Genomic DNA, 18852 nt, shown 5'->3' with positions numbered 1-18852 from the left:
CAACCTATTGTTATTTTTAGGATTATTATTTTTTATTTTTTTATTCAATTGCCCATAACTGCTTAACTGTTTGTGCAAAGCTCTTGAAATCAGGTATGTTGGTACAGCCTATTGCTCTGCTACATCTCATGCAACATTGAACTCATAGGTCATATGGTTAGGCAGCCTTTTTGTTTTTTGCGACAAATTTCGAGAAACGCTTAAAAATATAAAGCTCTGGAACTGCTTATGTTACAACTTTGAAACTTGCTGTGCTCAGTGCTGCTATGACCTAGATTTGCCACTTCTCAACAGAAGTGCCTTGGTCACATGATGTAGCAGCCATTTGCATTTTGCGAAACTCTTTAAACATCTTCTCTTAAACCGCTTAGTGCAATAGAGCACAATTTTGCACGTATGCTCCTTGCAAGGTCCTCTACCAAGTTTGTTCCAACTGCGATTTTTCCATAATCAAATATGGCTGCCGTGAGACATTAACCTTTTTATCGACATTTAATTTTCGTAAATTTGCACTTTATGCATTAGTTTTACAATATTTAACAATATTACATTGATTACACATAGTCATGACCCCTAAAGGCAATATTGCAGTTAAAATTTGCACTGCACAGTCGCCTTTGTGAAATAAAACATTTGCAAATTTTCATGAAACTTTTGCAAATTGTAGAGATCTATAGTGAGCATTAGTATGTGCAATTTGAAAGCCATACATTGTATAGCTTGGCGGCCATTTCGTTTCGTATGCAATGTTTTTAAAAACTACAAAAATTTTATTTTTCGAAACCGCTTATGGGACAGACTTGAAATTTTGTTTATAGAGTTATCTTATGATTAACATTCAGATTTGTTCAAGAGAAGTTGATAGGTCATGTGGTTTGCTTAACAATATTTTTAAACTAATTGTAAAACAAAAAACGTTTTACAAAAATGCTTTATTTTTGCCATGTTTATTAAAATCTATGGTGAGGACTATTGTGCAAAATATGGAGGCTGTATATCATATGATCTGGCAGTCATTTTGTATTACGCGAACATTTTGAAAATCTCTTTTTTCTGCAACCGCTTATGTTAGAACTGTGAAACTTGCTGTATAACCTTATATTGTGATCTAGAGTCACAGTTGTTCATTTTGATGGAATTGGTCACAAGCTGTGGCAACCATATTGGTTTACGCTAACATTTTGAAAATATGTTTTCTTTGCAACCGCTTATGTTAAAGCTTTGAAATTTGCTGTATAACCTTATATTGTGACCTAGAGTTATATCTGTTTGTTTTGAAAGTTTACGTCATATCGTATAGCAGCCATCTTGAAGAACTCAAAAAAATTGAAAATGTGTTTTCTTTCCATCTGCTTATGTTAGAACTGTAAAAACTTGCTTTAAAGCTTTATAGTGTGACTTAGCTGCTTGTATGCCATTGCAACTGCAAATTTATAACTGTGTTGGTTATGCAAAACTGGGGAATGGGTAATTAAGGGATTATCAATCTTTTAAAACAATGACAATTCTGGTGTTGACTTCCCTTTTAATTGAGTATCTCGAGCATCAGCAATTGTGGGTCTCAAGGTGGCCAGAAACAAATAACTTTCTCCTGAAACTTGTCAGTCTATTCTTGTTCTGAGAAAGGATGGCTATTTCAAGAAACTGGAGATCTCGTACAACACTGTGTACTACTCCCTTCAAAGAACACTGAACCTGGCTCTAACCAGAATAGAAAGAGGAGTGGGAGGACCCGGTGCACAACTGAGCAAGAGGACAAATACATTAGATTTTCTAGTTTGAGAATCAGATGCCTCTTAACTGGCAACTTCATTAAATAGTACCTGCAAAACACCAGTCTCAACATTAACAGTGAAAAGGCAATTCCAGGATGCTGGCCTTCTAGGCAGAGTTGCAAAGAAAAAGCCATATCTCAGACTGGCCAATAAAAAGAAAAGATTGAAATGGGCAAAAGAACGCAGACACTGGACAGAGGTTGATTGGTAAAAAAAAAGTGTTATATACAGACAAATCTATGTTTGAGGTGTTTGGATCACAAAGAAAACATTTGTGATATGCAGACCAAATAAAGGATGCTGGAGGAGTGCTTGATACTATCTGTCAAGCATGGTGGAGGCAATGTGATGGTGATAAAAGTGGGAGATTTATACCGGGTAAAAGGAACCTTGAAGATGGAAGGCTATCACTCTATTTTGCAATGCCATGCCATACCAAATACCCTGTGGATGGCGCTTGATTGGAGCCAATTTCCTCCTACAACAGAACAGTGCACCAAAGCACAGCTCCAAACTATGCAAGAACTATTTAGGGAGGAAGCAGTCAGTGGTATTCTGTCTTTAATGGAGTGGTCAGCACAGTCACCAGATCTTGACCTATTGAGCTTTTATTGGAGCATAAAGACCGTATGGTATGTAAGAAGTGCCCATCAAGCCAAAACTTGTTGAGGTGCTTCAGGAAGCATGGGGTGAAATCTCTTCAGATTACCTAAAAAAATTGACAGCTAGAATGCCAAAAGCGAATGATGAAAGCAAAGTTTGAAGGGCACATTTATTCTTTCATATAAAATTAATCATATTCAAACTAATTTAACTTTATTTTAAAGGAAAATAAGGAAATGTGACCCCAAACTTTCTAAACGCCAGTACATCAGTATATATGTGTGTGTGTGTGTGTGTGTGTGTGTGTGTGTGTGTGTGTATATATATATATATATATATATATATATATATATATATATATATATATATATATATATATATTTGTATATACACACAAATTTATAGAATTAAGCACTCACTGGTTTTCTGCCATCCGTGACAAAATTCTTTATTAGTTTTGACGTTTGGGACCAAATACTGTCCCTTCCTCTGACAAACAACAAGTGAACAAACCAAAACTTTTAAAGGCCTGTGTACCCCTCCCCTAAAAAAAGCAGCCAATCATGGCTGTCCATGTGCAGGAAATGCTCCAAAATGGTGCTAATAATTATTAGCAGTCAAAAAGACGTGTTACCATTATCAGTGGTTAATAAACAGATGTGAAAAATAAATGTGGTAGTTTCCGTTCACCCCAATAAACACCTCGATCGTTCAATCGCATGAAGTCACAACAGCAACGGAATTTGCATTATAGAAAACCAGCCTATTGCAATCAACAAGGCGAGGTCCACAGTGTTCAACACTCCTCCTGAATGGACAGCAGAAACCAGCATGTAATGCACAACCTGGCTATATCTCTCCTGGGACGTCATTTACTTGAGAGACTTGTCAGTGATATAGAGTTCTGATTGGTCCGTTTTCGATCGTACTAACCAGTTAGGCGCCAGGTTGTGCATTACATGCTGGTTTCTGCTGTCCATTCAGGAATAGTGTTGGGCACTGTGGACCTCGCCTTGTTGATTGCAATAGGCTGGTTTTCTATAATGCAAATTCCGTTGTTGTTGTGACTTCATGCGATTGGATGATCAAGGTGTTTATTTTAGTCTAACGATGTATAGCCTGAATGTCTAGCTGATTGGTTCATAGGGGGTGAATGGAAACTACCACATTTATATTTCACATCTGTTTATTAACCATTGATAATGTTAACACGTCTTTTTGACTGCTAATAATTCTTAGCACTATTTTGGAGCATTTCCTGCACACGGACTGTCAGCCTGTGGAAGGTAATCTCACCCCTGTAAAGGAGAGAGGGAATTTTAGGACCACAACTGCAGCTTTAAAAGTGTTGTGAAAGTATCAATGATTCTGTATAGGTGAAGGGAGGCAGCAAGGTTCAGAATCAATGGATACAGTTCACTTTTATTATAAGGATAGGTGAGACAATGGCTGAGACCACAGAGCATATAGCCCCACTCAGTATTGACAAACTGGTTCCCACTTAAATAATAACATGCAATTGCAAGGTTAAAGAGTTAAACAGATAGTATCTGATCATAATTGGCAGCACAGATAACAGTACAAGAAAAAGGCAAAAAACAGCTAATGACACTTGAGCTTTTTAAGGTACTGAGACTGACAAATAACGAAGTTAGGTAAATATTAGCGCATTTGAATACGAAGGCATCTTAACTAAAAGTTCTGAGACATGTCTGGAGTAAATGTTGAATATTGGTAACTTACTGCGGTACAGGAGTGAAGGAAGCGCTTTTTAAAGTTACTATAGAAGTAATGGGTGAGTGGTGTCTGGACACAGAGTAGTTCCCCTGCAGAGTCTGGGGATTTGCAGCGTGTGCGATGGCGTGTGACGTCACCGCTTGCCGGTTCCGGTCCTGTGTTTGGTAGAGAGGTGAGCTGCGTCTGTCTCAAAGGTTGCAAGGAAGTTTGAGGGTGAGAAGCTGGATTCAACAATCAAGCAATTTGGTATGAGTAGGAGGGAAATTTAAACAGCTTGATGGGGAGGAGATTATGTAAGTGTGAAAAGACACAGCTATACAAAGGATAAAGCAAAGAACTTAGGCAGTCATGACAGGACCCCCCCCCCCCAAGGATCAACTCCGGGGATCGGGTCCAGGGCGATCAGGACAACGTTCATGGAACCTGGCCACCAATCGGGGGGCAGATAGATTAGAAGCCGGTTCCCAGGAGTCCTCAGAATCAGGATAGCCCTTCCAATGAACCAGATACTGAAGCTGCCCTCGAAAGCGTCGGGAGTCCAACACATCTTGTACCTCATACTCCAGGGTGGCATCCTGCAGATGAGGAAGTATAGGAATAGAAGGATCATGGTGACGAAGCTGTCTATAAGGCTTGAGGAGAGACACATGAAAGGTAGGATGGGATTTCAGATTTGCTGGTAAAGCGAGGGTGACAGCATTCATATTCACAATCTTTACGATGGGGAATGGTCCAATAAAGCTGGAAGACAGTTTCCTGGAAGGAAGGGGTAAATGTAGATTACGTGTCGATAACCAAACGTAGTCACCTACAGCATATTTAGGCGAGGGAATCCTTTTCTTGTCAAAATGAAATTTATACCGATCCTTGGCGATGCGAATATTTTCAGCAGTTAATGAAAAGGATTCACTAATAGTGTTGATGAGGTCATTCACAACAGGACAAGTGTTGCCGACCATAGAATCCCATTCAAAAGAGGGATGGAAACCATAATTAATGAAAAACGGTGTGGAGTTAGTAGAGGAATGAATGGAATTGTTGAAGGCGAATTCTGCGTATGGCAGAAGTTGGGTCCAGTTCTCTTGTTTAGCTGAGATGAAACATCTTAAGTATTGTTCAATGCACTGGTTTGTTCTTTCAGTCTGGCCATTAGTTTGTGGATGGAAAGAGGTACTGAGACGTCTAGAAATACCTAGTGAGTGACAAAGTTGTTTCCAGAAGTGGCTGGTAAATTGAGTACCCCTATCTGAGGTGATACTATTCGGGAGTCCGTGATACTTGAACACATGGTGGATCATTAAGGAAATGGTTTCAGAAGAAGTTGGGAGTTTATGGTAGGGCACAAAATGTGCCATTTTACTAAATAGGTCCACGACTACTAATATGGTGTTATTCCTTTCTGAGATAGGCAGGTCGACTATATAGTCGATAGCTATGTCTCTCCAAGGACGGTCAGGAGTCGGTAAGGGGATCAATTTTCCGTACGGGGGAGTCCTCCCTTTTTTAGTAGTTTCGCAGATCATACAGGTCTTAACGTAATCCGCGATATCGGAGAGGTAAGTTGGCCACCAAAAGTATCTGGAGACTAATTCTTGAGTTTTCTTTATGCCCATATGTCCAGCAGATGGGGAGTCATGTAAAGTTTTTAAGACTGTTGGTCTGAGACTGTTGGGTACATAGATTTGTTGTTGGTGATAATACAACCCATCCGTGTGTAAATCCAAGACCTGTAATGGTTTATTTGAGTCAGCCTGTTGTGCCGATTTGAACTGATTGTTTTGTTCTACAGTTAAAGCTAAGAACCTGTCTAGAGGAATTAAGGGTGAGAGGTTTGGATGCGGAACTTGGTCCACCAAGTGTCTTGAGAGGGCATCAGCCTTCTTGTTCTTGTTTGCAGGACGGTAGGTGATAAGATAATTAAACCTAGCCAAGAATAGGTTCCAACGGACCTGCCGTGCACTAAGAGTCCTATTAGATTGTAAGTATTCTAGATTTTTGTGATCCGTGTAGATCAAGATTGGAAGACTGGTCCCTTCCAGAAGGTGTCTCCATTGTTCTAATGAAGTCTTGATTGCTAACAGTTCTTTATCCCCAATTGGGTAGTTGATTTCAGCTGAATTAAGTATTCGTGAATAGAAGGTGACAGGGTGTAGAGGGTCCTTAGGAGTCAACCTCTGGGAGAGGATTGCTCCCAAAGCATAATTAGATGCATCCACTTCCAGGATATACTGTAACTTAGAATTAGGGAATTGGAGGATAGGGGCCGTAGTGAAAACCTTTTTTAAAAAGTTGAAAATTTGTTCTAAATCATCGTTCCATCGAAAGTGTGTATCAGATTTGGTCAAGTTAGTTAATGGTCTTGTCAAATCAGCGAAATTTTTAATAAACTTCCTGTAGAAATTGGCGAAACCCATGAACCTTTGTATATCCTTTTTACTTTTTGGGGAAGGCCAATTTTGGATTACCGATATCTTATCATTATCCATCTGGATACCTTGGGGTGATACAATATAACCTAGAAATTTTATTTCTTTGGAGTGAAATAAGCATTTTTCTAGTTTGACATATAGAGAATTTTCTCTCAACCGTGTTAATACTAGGGTAACATGTTTGATGTGTTCTGTACGTGAGGTAGAGAATATGAGTATATCATCCAAATATATCACCATAAATAAATCCAAAAAATCCTTAAAAATGTCATTTATAAAGTATTGAAAAGTAGCCGGGGCATTACAGAGGCCAAATGGCATCACAGTATATTCAAATAAGCCGTAACGTGTACGGAATGCTGTAAGCCATTCATGACCCTCCTTGATACGTACTAAGTTGTAAGCCCCTCTGAGATCCAATTTAGTGTATATAGTAGCATCTTGTAATCTATCAAGGAGTTGGGGAATTAAAGGCAAAGGATAGCGGTTTTTTATTGTACGCTTGTTTAGTTCTCTGTAATCAATAATGGGTCTTAGGGACTGATCTTTATTTTTAACAAAAAATATACCAGCCCCAGCTGGGGAGGTGGAAGGACGTATAAAGCCTTTCTTTAAGTTATCAGCCAAATAAGTTTTAAGGTGTTGTAACTCAGGTTCTGAGAGGGGAAATATATAGCCGTAAGGTATATCAACACCTGGCAGGAGATCAATAGGGCAGTCATAAACCCTATGAGGTGGTAGATTCTCTGATTCTTTTTTATCAAAGACATCAGCGAATGTAATGTATTCCTTGGGGATTTGTAATGGAACATCTAGTAAAATTTGTTCCTGATGGAGACACAAATCTTTACAATATGGAGAATTAAAGAGAACTTGTGAAGTTGACCATTGTATAGTGGGATCGTGTTGTTTAAACCAAGTGATACCAAGTATAATGGGATATAGAGGTGAGGGTATAACATCAAAAGTAAGATACTCTGTGTGTTGGTCATGTGTGGTGAGCCTTAATGGTATGGTATGGTATAAGATGGGTCCTGAAGTTATTTCATTACCATCAATAAATCGAAGTACACTAGGCACCAATTTCTTAACAAGTGGAATTTTATTTACAGTAGTGAATTGGTGATCTATATAATTATGGCTCGCTCCAGAGTCAAGGATTGCTTGTGAGTTGAGTCTTTGCTGATCCCACTGTAATAAGATAGGAAGGGAGCAATGATTAGACTGTGTTTGTTTAGCAGATAGACATATATTTGTAGTGTTCATCTTACCCTTCCTACGCTGTAATTGAGAGCAGTCCTTTACAGTGTGATCAATCCCTCCACAATACATACAGAGATCTAAAGCTTTTCTTCTTAGTTTCTCCTGTTGAGTTAATGGACCTCTGATGAAACCGAGTTCCATAGGAATTTCAGAAATTTTTGTAGGTGTTTTAGGTGGGGGTAATGTAGTAGCTGTATGTTTAGTGGATGATTCTAAGTGTGACCTTTCTGAGCGTCTCTCTCTGATGCGTCTATCTAAAGTGATGCTTGCATCTATTAGGAGTTCTAAAGTATCTGGGAGGGGTTGTCTGGCTAGCTCATCCTTGAGAGTATCTGAGAGGCCTAGGCGGAATTGATTGCGTAATGAGAGGTCATTCCACTGTGTATCTGGGGACCATTTCTTAAACTCTGCGATGTAGTCCTCCACAGGCCTTTTATGTTGTCTCAGAGACCTCATTGCTGTCTCAGCAGACAGCTGTTTGTAGGGATCATCATAAAGCTGTCCCATTGCTTTAAAAAACTGATCAAATGAGTACAGCAATGGGTCATTGGTCTCAAAAAACAAATTAGCCCATATACGTGGTTCACCACGCAGATAAGAGATTGTGGTGAGAACCTTCAAATGATCATTGAAATATGTTTTGGGTTTTAGTTGGAAATATAAGGAACATGAATTTTTGAATTCCCTAAATTCTGAACGAATACCACTAAATGTTTGTGGAGGATTAGGTTGGGGTTCACTAGAACCAATACTTGTAGTGAGTGTATCAATTTTATCATTGATGTATTGCTTTAAAGCAGAATTTTCTAACTGTAGTGTATTTAACCCTGTAGTGAGGTTATCTACAGTTTGTGTTAATTTCTCTACATGAGCTAATAAGGCTGCTGGGTCCATAGTAGGGCTTGATTGTTATTGTCAGCCTGTGGAAGGTAATCTCACCCCTGTAAAGGAGAGAGGGAATTTTAGGACCACAACTGCAGCTTTAAAAGTGTTGTGAAAGTATCAATGATTCTGTATAGGTGAAGGGAGGCAGCAAGGTTCAGAATCAATGGATACAGTTCACTTTTATTATAAGGATAGGTGAGACAATGGCTGAGACCACAGAGCATATAGCCCCACTCAGTATTGACAAACTGGTTCCCACTTAAATAATAACATGCAATTGCAAGGTTAAAGAGTTAAACAGATAGTATCTGATCATAATTGGCAGCACAGATAACAGTACAAGAAAAAGGCAAAAAACAGCTAATGACACTTGAGCTTTTTAAGGTACTGAGACTGACAAATAACGAAGTTAGGTAAATATTAGCGCATTTGAATACGAAGGCATCTTAACTAAAAGTTCTGAGACATGTCTGGAGTAAATGTTGAATATTGGTAACTTACTGCGGTACAGGAGTGAAGGAAGCGCTTTTTAAAGTTACTATAGAAGTAATGGGTGAGTGGTGTCTGGACACAGAGTAGTTCCCCTGCAGAGTCTGGGGATTTGCAGCGTGTGCGATGGCGTGTGACGTCACCGCTTGCCGGTTCCGGTCCTGTGTTTGGTAGAGAGGTGAGCTGCGTCTGTCTCAAAGGTTGCAAGGAAGTTTGAGGGTGAGAAGCTGGATTCAACAATCAAGCAATTTGGTATGAGTAGGAGGGAAATGTAAACAGCTTGATGGGGAGGAGATTATGTAAGTGTGAAAAGACACAGCTATACAAAGGATAAAGCAAAGAACTTAGGCAGTCATGACACGGACAGCCATGATTGGCTGCTTTTTTTAGGGCAGGGGTACACAGGCCTTTAAAAAGTTTTGGTTTGTTCACTTGTTTGTCAGAGGAAGGGACAGTATTTGGTCCCGAAACATCACAACTAATAAAGAATTTTGTCATGGATGGCAGAAGACCAGTGAGTGCTTATTTCTATGAATTTGCATTTAATCACATTATAGCACCCTGGCAGATTTTGTTTGATGGTGGGAGTGCATACACCCGATCAGCCTTATATATATATATATATATATATATATATATATATATATATATATATATATATATATATATATATATATATATATATATATATATATATATTTATTTATTTATCGGGTTTGTCGCTCGTTTTACAAGTTGAAAGTACATATCATCGATTGAGCGCAATTAAAGTTAACACATCAAATATGCATTACAATGTACACTTAATAACCATCTTATAAAAATTATTAAAAAAAATATTGCACAAAAAGTTATCAGGGATCAATGATATGAGGTCACACATATAAAACACAAATACATACATATGTACACATATATAGACTTAAACATAAGTGCATTGGAGCCATTTGCTGTTGTGCAGATAAAAACATAAAATTATTTATGCAATACTCATATTTAATAAAGTGTTATCCCTTGTATTGATAAATATTTTACATTCCAATGTTCTGCACATAGCAGAATATGTTCTAAGAATGTCTAAATAAATTATATATATATATATATATATATATATATATATATAAAAACAAATCTTTAAAGGAGAGGTATGTGCACTCTCACCAGCTTCCAACATCCGCCAGGGTGCTCTGCAGGGATAATCAAACAGTAGATAGAAGAAAGCACTCACTGGACTTCAGCATTCTTAGAACCAACAATTTTTTTTTATTTGTGACGTTTCGGGACAGCAAACGTCCCTTCCTCTGACAACCAGAAGCTACAAACAAACATACAGGGAGTGCAGAATTATTAGGCAAATGAGTATTTTGACCACATCATCCTCTTTATGCATGTTGTCTTACTCCAAGCTGTATAGGCTCGAAAGTCTACTACCAATTAAGCATATTAGGTGATGTGCATCTCTGTAATGAGAAGGGGTGTGGTCAAATGACATCAACACCCTATATCAGGTGTGCATAATTATTAGGCAACTTCCTTTCCATTGGCAAAATGGGTCAAAAGAAGGACTTGACAGGCTCAGAAAAGTCAAAAATAGTGAGATATCTTGCAGAGGGATGCAGCACTCTTAAAATTGCAAAGCTTCTGAAGCGTGATCATCGAACAATCAAGCGTTTCAATCAAAATAGTCAACAGGGTCGCAAGAAGCATGTGGAAAAACCAAGGCGCAAAATAACTGCCCATGAACTGAGAAAAGTCAAGCGTGCAGCTGCCAAGATGCCACTTGCCACCAGTTTGGCCATATTTCAGAGCTGCAACATCACTGGAGTGCCCAAAAGCACAAGGTGTGCAATACTCAAAGACATGGCCAAGGTAAGAAAGGCTGAAAGACGACCACCACCGAACAAGACACACAAGCTGAAACGTCAAGATTGGGCCAAGAAATATCTCAAGACTGATTTTTCTAAGGTTTTATGGACTGATGAAATGAGAGTGAGTCTTGATGGGCCAGATGGATGGGCCCGTGGCTGGATTGGTAAAGGGCAGAGAGCTCCAGTCCGACTCAGACGCCAGCAAGGTGGAGGTGGAGTACTGGTTTGGGCTGGTATCATCAAAGATGAGCTTGTGGGGCCTTTTCGGGTTGAGGATGGAGTCAAGCTCAACTCCCAGTCCTACTGCCAGTTTCTGGAAGACACCTTCTTCAAGCAGTGGTACAGGAAGAAGTCTGCATCCTTCAATAAAAACATGATTTTCATGCAGGACAATGCTCCATCACACGCGTCCAAGTACTCCACAGCGTGGCTGGCAAGAAAGGGTATAAAAGAAGAAAATCTAATGACATGGCCTCCTTGTTCACCTGATCTGAACCCCATTGAGAACCTGTGGTCCATCATCAAATGTGAGATTTACAAGGAGGGAAAACAGTACACCTCTCTGAACAGTGTCTGGGAGGCTGTGGTTGCTGCTGCACGCAATGTTGATGGTGAACAGATCAAAACACTGACAGAATCCATGGATGGCAGGCTTTTGAGTGTCCTTGCAAAGAAAGGTGGCTATATTGGTCACTGATTTTTTTTTGTTTTGTTTTTGAATGTCAGAAATGTATATTTGTGAATGTTGAGATGTTATATTGGTTTCACTGGTAAAAATAAATAATTGAAATGGGTATATATTTGTTTTTTGTTAAGTTGCCTAATAATTATGCACAGTAATAGTCACCTGCACACACAGATATCCCCCTAAAATAGCTATAACTAAAAACAAACTAAAAACTACTTCCAAAACTATTCAGCTTTGATATTAATGAGTTTTTTGGGTTCATTGAGAACATGGTTGTTGTTCAATAATAAAATTAATCCTCAAAAATACAACTTGCCTAATAATTCTGCACTCCCTGTACTAATAAAGACCTGTAAAACCCTCCCCCAGTGAGTCCACCAATCAATGCAGACCGTGTGCAAATCAATCCAGGACTGTACCACCTAATAGATGCATTGTCATATTATTAGCAAATATAAACATATATAAATATATATAAATTGCCCCCTTTATATATATATAATCAATTGTGTACTAAACTAGTGTACAAAAATAGGTTATACTCTCCGTGTCAAAAAAATATGTCAGTGTAATCACATCCCTGGTTCCATGTCCCCCCTCACAGGAACCCCCGGTGCGGTCTGAGCCTGCAAATGGAACACTCCATCGCATCACTAATATACTCCGCCCACATGGGTGTTAACATTGTAAACATAAACAACAGAAAAGTACCCCATCCATCATAGTCTACGGTCCCAATTCAGTGCTCACACCAGCACTACCAAATGTGCCACTGCCATGTCAGCTACAAACAACCGATCGCTTCTATCAACACCTTGAGCGCCATGCACGCCTAATTCAGACACACCCCTTCTTCTGTCATAAATCAAAAACCGGCTCCTCTATGCGTTGATAGGCAATATAGGCATAAAGATGTACACTCCTCCTGCACGCCTCCTACACGCCCCCTTGTAAGATCCAACTGTCAACAAATGTTAACCCACATGTCAGTCGCTAGTTATCGGCAATCCTACACACACATCAAAAGAGGCAGCATTCACCCACTCACAGAGCACCAGCCTCTCAGATGAATGACCAAAAAAGACCAATAGTAGATCGCCACCACAAGCCCCGTAGCACCATGACGCCACAACTACACTGCAATGTCTCAAAACCTCGCCTGTCACTACTCGGGCTCAGTCAGGGACATCCTCATACCTGGCCGTCATACCCGCAATACCAAACCAAAATCCAATACACAAGTCGCTCACTGTGCATGACAGGTCACACCGCTACGCACCCTCATGTGTCATCCAATCAGGGCAAAGCCACATGTCAAGTTCACTCCCCTTACAGATTTATATACAGCTAAACATAGCAGGTAAAAATCCCCTATTCTAACACCCTATAGAGTGCATCAAGTCTTCATGTTAATCATAAAACCACTAAGGCGACATTAACCAATCTCCACCAATCCTTCCTGCAGACTTATTGACAAATCTACAGCGTTAGTTAGGGGACAAAAGAACACACAGCTTTCTATATATTATATCGCTATCTCCCACTTGTAACCAACAATTAGGTAAAAAAGCAACTTACGCTCCAAAAAATAATTAAATAGAAATAAATAAAAATAAAATTATTGCTCAATCTCCAGTGTCATATCCAAAGACAATATTATTATATGAAGACACAACCTACTCACCCATTCTATTGATACCAACCCTATAACTATTAATTCATCTCATCAACAACCATTTTAAATTATAAATCATAAATACCATAAAGCACTCCCCTGGGCTGCATACTACACCAGTTAGTGCACAGAATCTAACTAAGCCAATATCAAACCAAAACATATTGCCAGTAAAAATTAATTTCATTATCGGAGTAGGGCGAGTCGCACAACTTCTATATCATAAAAACTATCCAACTAATTAATATAAGTATCAAACACATATTTTACTGTGAAAAATAATAACCTAATTGACCCTCTAGCCGATCCCAAATATAAACACAAAAATAAAAATTACAAAAAAATTAATCTAGTGACCCAGCCCCTTTATCTCCATGGGGGACCTGCCCCATATGCTAAGCTCAACCATCACCAGGGAGGACCCGGAACAAGGCACGAAACCCAAGAGAATCATATATGTGTCCCATATGTGAAAAAGTGAATATAATATATACATAACCAAATAGAACAACAGATATATAAATCCAAACTATAATAAAAATTAAAAAAGGGGGGGCCAAAAACCGGGGGACCCCTAATTAAAAACAATTGATCCTACTTCCCATCAACAATAATCCTAAAAAAGACCCAATAGGAATTAACAGGGTCAAGGAGGGAAAAGTAACAAACTAATGCTCTCTGATAGTAATGATGAAAAGCACTAATGGAAGAATCTCAAAATTATTACAGGTATTTATTAGTATGTTTGTAGCTTCTGGTTGTCAGAGGAAGGGACGTTTGCTGTCCCGAAACGTCACAAATAAATTTTTTTTGTTGGTTCTAAGAATGCTGAAGTCCAGTGAGTGCTTTCTTCTATCTACTGTTTTATATATATATATATATATATATATATATATATATATATATATATATATATATATATATATATATATATGTATGTATATATATGAACAGAAAAGACAGAAGCGCCACATGGCCCAATATTGTTTGATCCAGAATAAATAGATCTTAAGGTGATGAGTAAACTCACGTTTAGTAGAGCACCTCAGTTAGTGCTAGATATACGGTCTGGGATCTATTTGGTCACCCAGAAGACCAACTTCCTGCACAGGAGCTGATGTAAAGTGTAAAGCACCTCTCGTGGTGCTATAGAGGCATGAAGGGGTCAATTCAGTCACCCAACAGACTTGTAGCCAGACATCCAAATGGATCCAGAGGTGCAAAAGGATCCCACAATTGATCCAGAAAAGGAATTAATCCTCAGGAAAAGGATAAAAGATATATATCCCAAAGAAAGATGCAGCAAGTGTTCAAAATATTAAAAAGTGACTTTAATAAAATTGTAAAAATAACAGGCAACGCGTTTCTCAGCCAATGGCTGTTTCATCAGGCTATATACACATATGTATGTGTATATATATATATATGTATATATATATATATGTATATATATATGTATATATATATATATATATATGTATATATATGTATATATATGTATATATATATATGTATTTGTATATATATATATATACTGTGTATGTGTATATATATATATATATATTATATTCTGTATAGATCTATACCAATATATAATCATGTTTATATAGGTATAGATATATATTGTACCAATATACCATAAGATATATGTAGAAATATGTATTTGTGAATAAACAGAACATATTCTGCTATGTGTAGAACATTGGAATGTGAAATATTCATATTTTCATGTTGGACTAGTGCACTTGAGAATAGGCGAAGAAGCTCTTTCTTCAAACATGGTTTCTGCTTAAACTAGCAATGGCTGTTTCATATGTGGTTGTGCGGGGGCCTTTTGGTGTGATTCTTTATCCAAAATGCCAGCAGAGCTGTCTTCGGAGGAGGACCTTCAGAATTGCATTAAGGCTCTCATAATGGCTAATGCTTTCATTTGTGATGCAGCTGTGGACATCTTCAAAATTGATGTTAAAAAAATATGTGCATGGAAGTCCTATCTAGAAGGGTTTTATGGCTAAAGATGTGGCCAGCAGACATGGTATCTAAAAATTGGTTACTTTCTCCCTTCTTCCAAGGGAAGATTCTCTTTGGTTCTGATCTGGACTCAATTATTAAGACTGTTACTGGAAGTTATGGAGATTAGGATTCTATCTGTCCCATTTCCCCAGAAATGTTTTAAAGACGGTTGCCTTCATCCAATATATTCAGGTATTACAGGATATGGGGTAATTGTCTCAGTGCCTGTCAATGTCACGGTGGTGGCCTACTTAAATCATCAAGAGGGATCACAAAGTCACCTGGTGATGCTGAAGTTTCCCAGATTCTGTCCTGGGCAGAGGAGAATCAATGTTCTTTTTCAGCAGTGCACATTCCAGGAGTGAAGAACTGGGAAGCAGATTATCTCAGCCATCAGTTATCCATCCAGGATACTGGTCTCTCCATCAAGAGGTCTTTGATCAGTTTGTTGCCAAATGGGGTGTACTAAAGGTAGCTTCTCATTTAAATCACAAACTTCCAATGTATTGTGCAAGATCCATAGATCCAAGGGCTTCCATGATAGACGCATTAGTGTGTCCATGGAATTTTCATCCTGCCTATCTGTTCCCTCCATTTGTTCTACTGCCAAGAGTCATTGCTCAAATAAAAAAGGAGTCTACATAAGTAATCCTGATAGCTCCAGCTTGCCCCACAGAGCATTGTATGTTGATCTGATTTAGATGTCCTCTTCTTCACCATGGCTTTTGTCTCATAGGTATGATCTCTTGTCACAAAGCCCTCTTCCACCAATATCTAAAATCTCTAAGTTTGATGGTATGGAGGTTGAAGCCTAATCCTGAAGCACAGATTATTTTAAAACTCTGTAATTGATACTCTGTCAGGCTTCTTACCTGCACCGGGTCGGGAGGACCCGGTCTCGGTGAACGCCGGGGGTGCCGTTCTCCTCGGTGTCCCACGTAGAAGGAGGCCGAGATACATCTGTTTAACAGCGCTGCAGCTCTTTAGGTGTGTGCGGCTTTGCGCTGCATAGATTAAAAGGGCCATCCCCTGATTATAGGAACTCCCACCTGGAGGACTTAGGTGTGGGAGTTCCCATAAAAGCTCACTCAGCCTCATTGCTCACTTACCTTACTCGTGTTTATGCTCACCTTGCTCCTGAGTCTAGCATACTCACCTTGATACGTATGTATGGGCTCACATTGCTCCTGAGACCAAGCATACTTGCCTTGATACCTGTGTATGCTCACCTTGCTCCTGAGACCAAGCATACTTACCTTGATACCTGTGTATGCTCACCTTGCTCCAGAGACCAAGCTTACTTACCTTGCTTCCACTTATGCTCACCTGGATCCTGAAAGTCAAGCAGAATAACCTGATACTGATGTTTGCTCATCCTGTTCCTGTGTCTGCTGTACATACCTGGTTTTCCATGACAGAACCCGCTGGGCATCCGGTGCCTGCTGAGAAACTTGTGTGTACCATACCACATGACAGCCTTCTTCAGATCAGCTGTGCCTGCTGTACCTAATAAGAAATCTGTTTTACCTCACCTTTTACTGCTGTAACCAAACACCAGTATCTAATGGACTGTTGCTTCTGTTAAAAAATTTAGTGGCTTGCATTTTGTGATCTTCAATGTGCTCTACCTACTGTTCTTTTATTTTCAGTAAAGCTTTCAAAAAAGACTTTCATTTGTATCTGTTCCTGCATTCTTAGTTCCACACATACCCTTAACCCTTACATACTCTGTTACAAGCCAGGAAACCTGTGACCCAAAAGATCTATCACAAGTTCTGGAACATGTATTTCAATTGGTATACTTCCAGAGGTTTTTCCTGGCATTCTTTTAGAATTCTTATAATCCTTCAGTGTCTACAAGTTGGTCTTAACAAAGGGTTTTCTGCTAGTTCCTTAAAAGCCCAGATTTCTACTTTATATGTTCTCTTTCATAAGAAGAAGAATTCAGATCTTTATCAAGGTGTTGGTAAGAATTAGGCCAGTCGTGAGGCCTATCTCTCTGCCTTTGAATTTCAAATTTGTTCTTTCAGTTTTATAAGGACCTCCTTTTCTTTCCATAAGGCAGGGAGAGTCCACGATTTAATTCCTTAATGTTGGGAAATACAACACCTGTTTATTCATGTTACATTGCACAAATGTCACATTGGATACCGGTGCCTTTTTAAGGATAAAAGGGAAATCTAAGATTGAAGGAGGAGTTAATTGTGTTAAAGACCCATATCAACAGAAAGAAAGCATCTGATGAAGCCCCAGTGCCAGCCCAGGAAAGGGGAGGGGTGAAACAAGCCATGTCTGGTGCTCTGTAACCGGTGTTCACTGTTCTTGGAATACTTGCTTTCCCGGAGTAACCCTGACCCACATGTTGATTAAAACAACGGTTTAAGTCTGAAGCTGGTTGGGAGGATCTGTGACGAGGTATCAGATGTAACTGTGCAGTCCAGCTTCCTGTGAATCGGCAACTGTGGACGTTTATTTACAGGGGACTCATTCATTCGGAGTTTAAAGCAGCAAGTATCAATTCTGTTTGCCCTGTGCTTTGATGATTGGAGCGTGTTGTTACACGAAGAGCTACGTTGTGCATTTGGCAACTTTGTCTCAGTTTTAAGAAGATTGCAATTTTGAAGCATTACAACTGCTCTCTCTATGTGTCCTATGTGCTTTCATTTTATGAACAGTTGCTTCTTTTACATGGAGCCTGGAGGATCACTTCATCGGATGGAAGAATTCTTCAGCGCCCCTTGGAGGATCACTTCTGCCGCTCCGGATCTCCTCTTCAGTTCCATCGGTGGCTCGGCTGAGTGAAGACTCAAGGTAGGATGATCTTCAGGGGATTAGTGTTAGGTTATTTTAAGGGGGGTTTGGGTTAGATTAGGGGTTTGTGGGTGGTGGGTTTTAATGTTGGGGGGGTTGTATTTTTCTTTTACAGGCAAAAGAGCAGTTTTCTTTGGGGCATGCCCCACAAAAGTCCCTTTTAAGGGCTGGTAAGGTAAAAGAGCTTTGAACTTTTTTAATGTAGAATAGGGTAGGGAATTTTTTTATTTTGGGGGGCTTTGTTATTTTATTAGGGGGCTTAGTTTAGGTGTAATTAGCTTAAAATTGTTGTAATATTTTTTTTTTTTTTTTAATATCTTTATTTAGTGGGGACCCAAACGGGCATAAGACAATATACATGAAGTAACAAGAAAATTACATAACTTACATAAAGTGATATCCTGATAGGAAACTTACATCATGCGGCTAATGTGGCTAGTGAGAATTTAATGCATTCCCAGAGCGGTTAACACCCGTCTAGGTAACTTTTTTAATTTTCTAGGTGATCTGAAAGGGGAAAGAGGGGGTGGGAGAAGAGAGGGGTTTGGGGGGGGAACGGGTGGTGCTGATGAGAGGGGGGGGAGGGGGAGAGTGGGGTGGGAAGGTGGGGGGGAGG

At 39.2% G+C, this 18852-nt stretch overlaps 1 protein-coding gene across 1 annotated transcript in view; it reads left to right on the top strand.

The window, feature by feature from the left end:
* LOC128661553 (CLIP-associating protein 2-like) overlaps positions 1–18852 on the top strand; it is an 898219-nt gene that overhangs the window by 85349 nt on the left and 794018 nt on the right. The gene's annotated exons all lie outside the window — the stretch shown is intronic.

This window comes from Bombina bombina, chromosome 5 (assembly GCF_027579735.1).
Source record: "Bombina bombina isolate aBomBom1 chromosome 5, aBomBom1.pri, whole genome shotgun sequence".
Lineage (NCBI taxonomy): Eukaryota > Metazoa > Chordata > Amphibia > Anura > Bombinatoridae > Bombina > Bombina bombina.
This window is presented reverse-complemented; position numbering and strand designations above follow the sequence as displayed.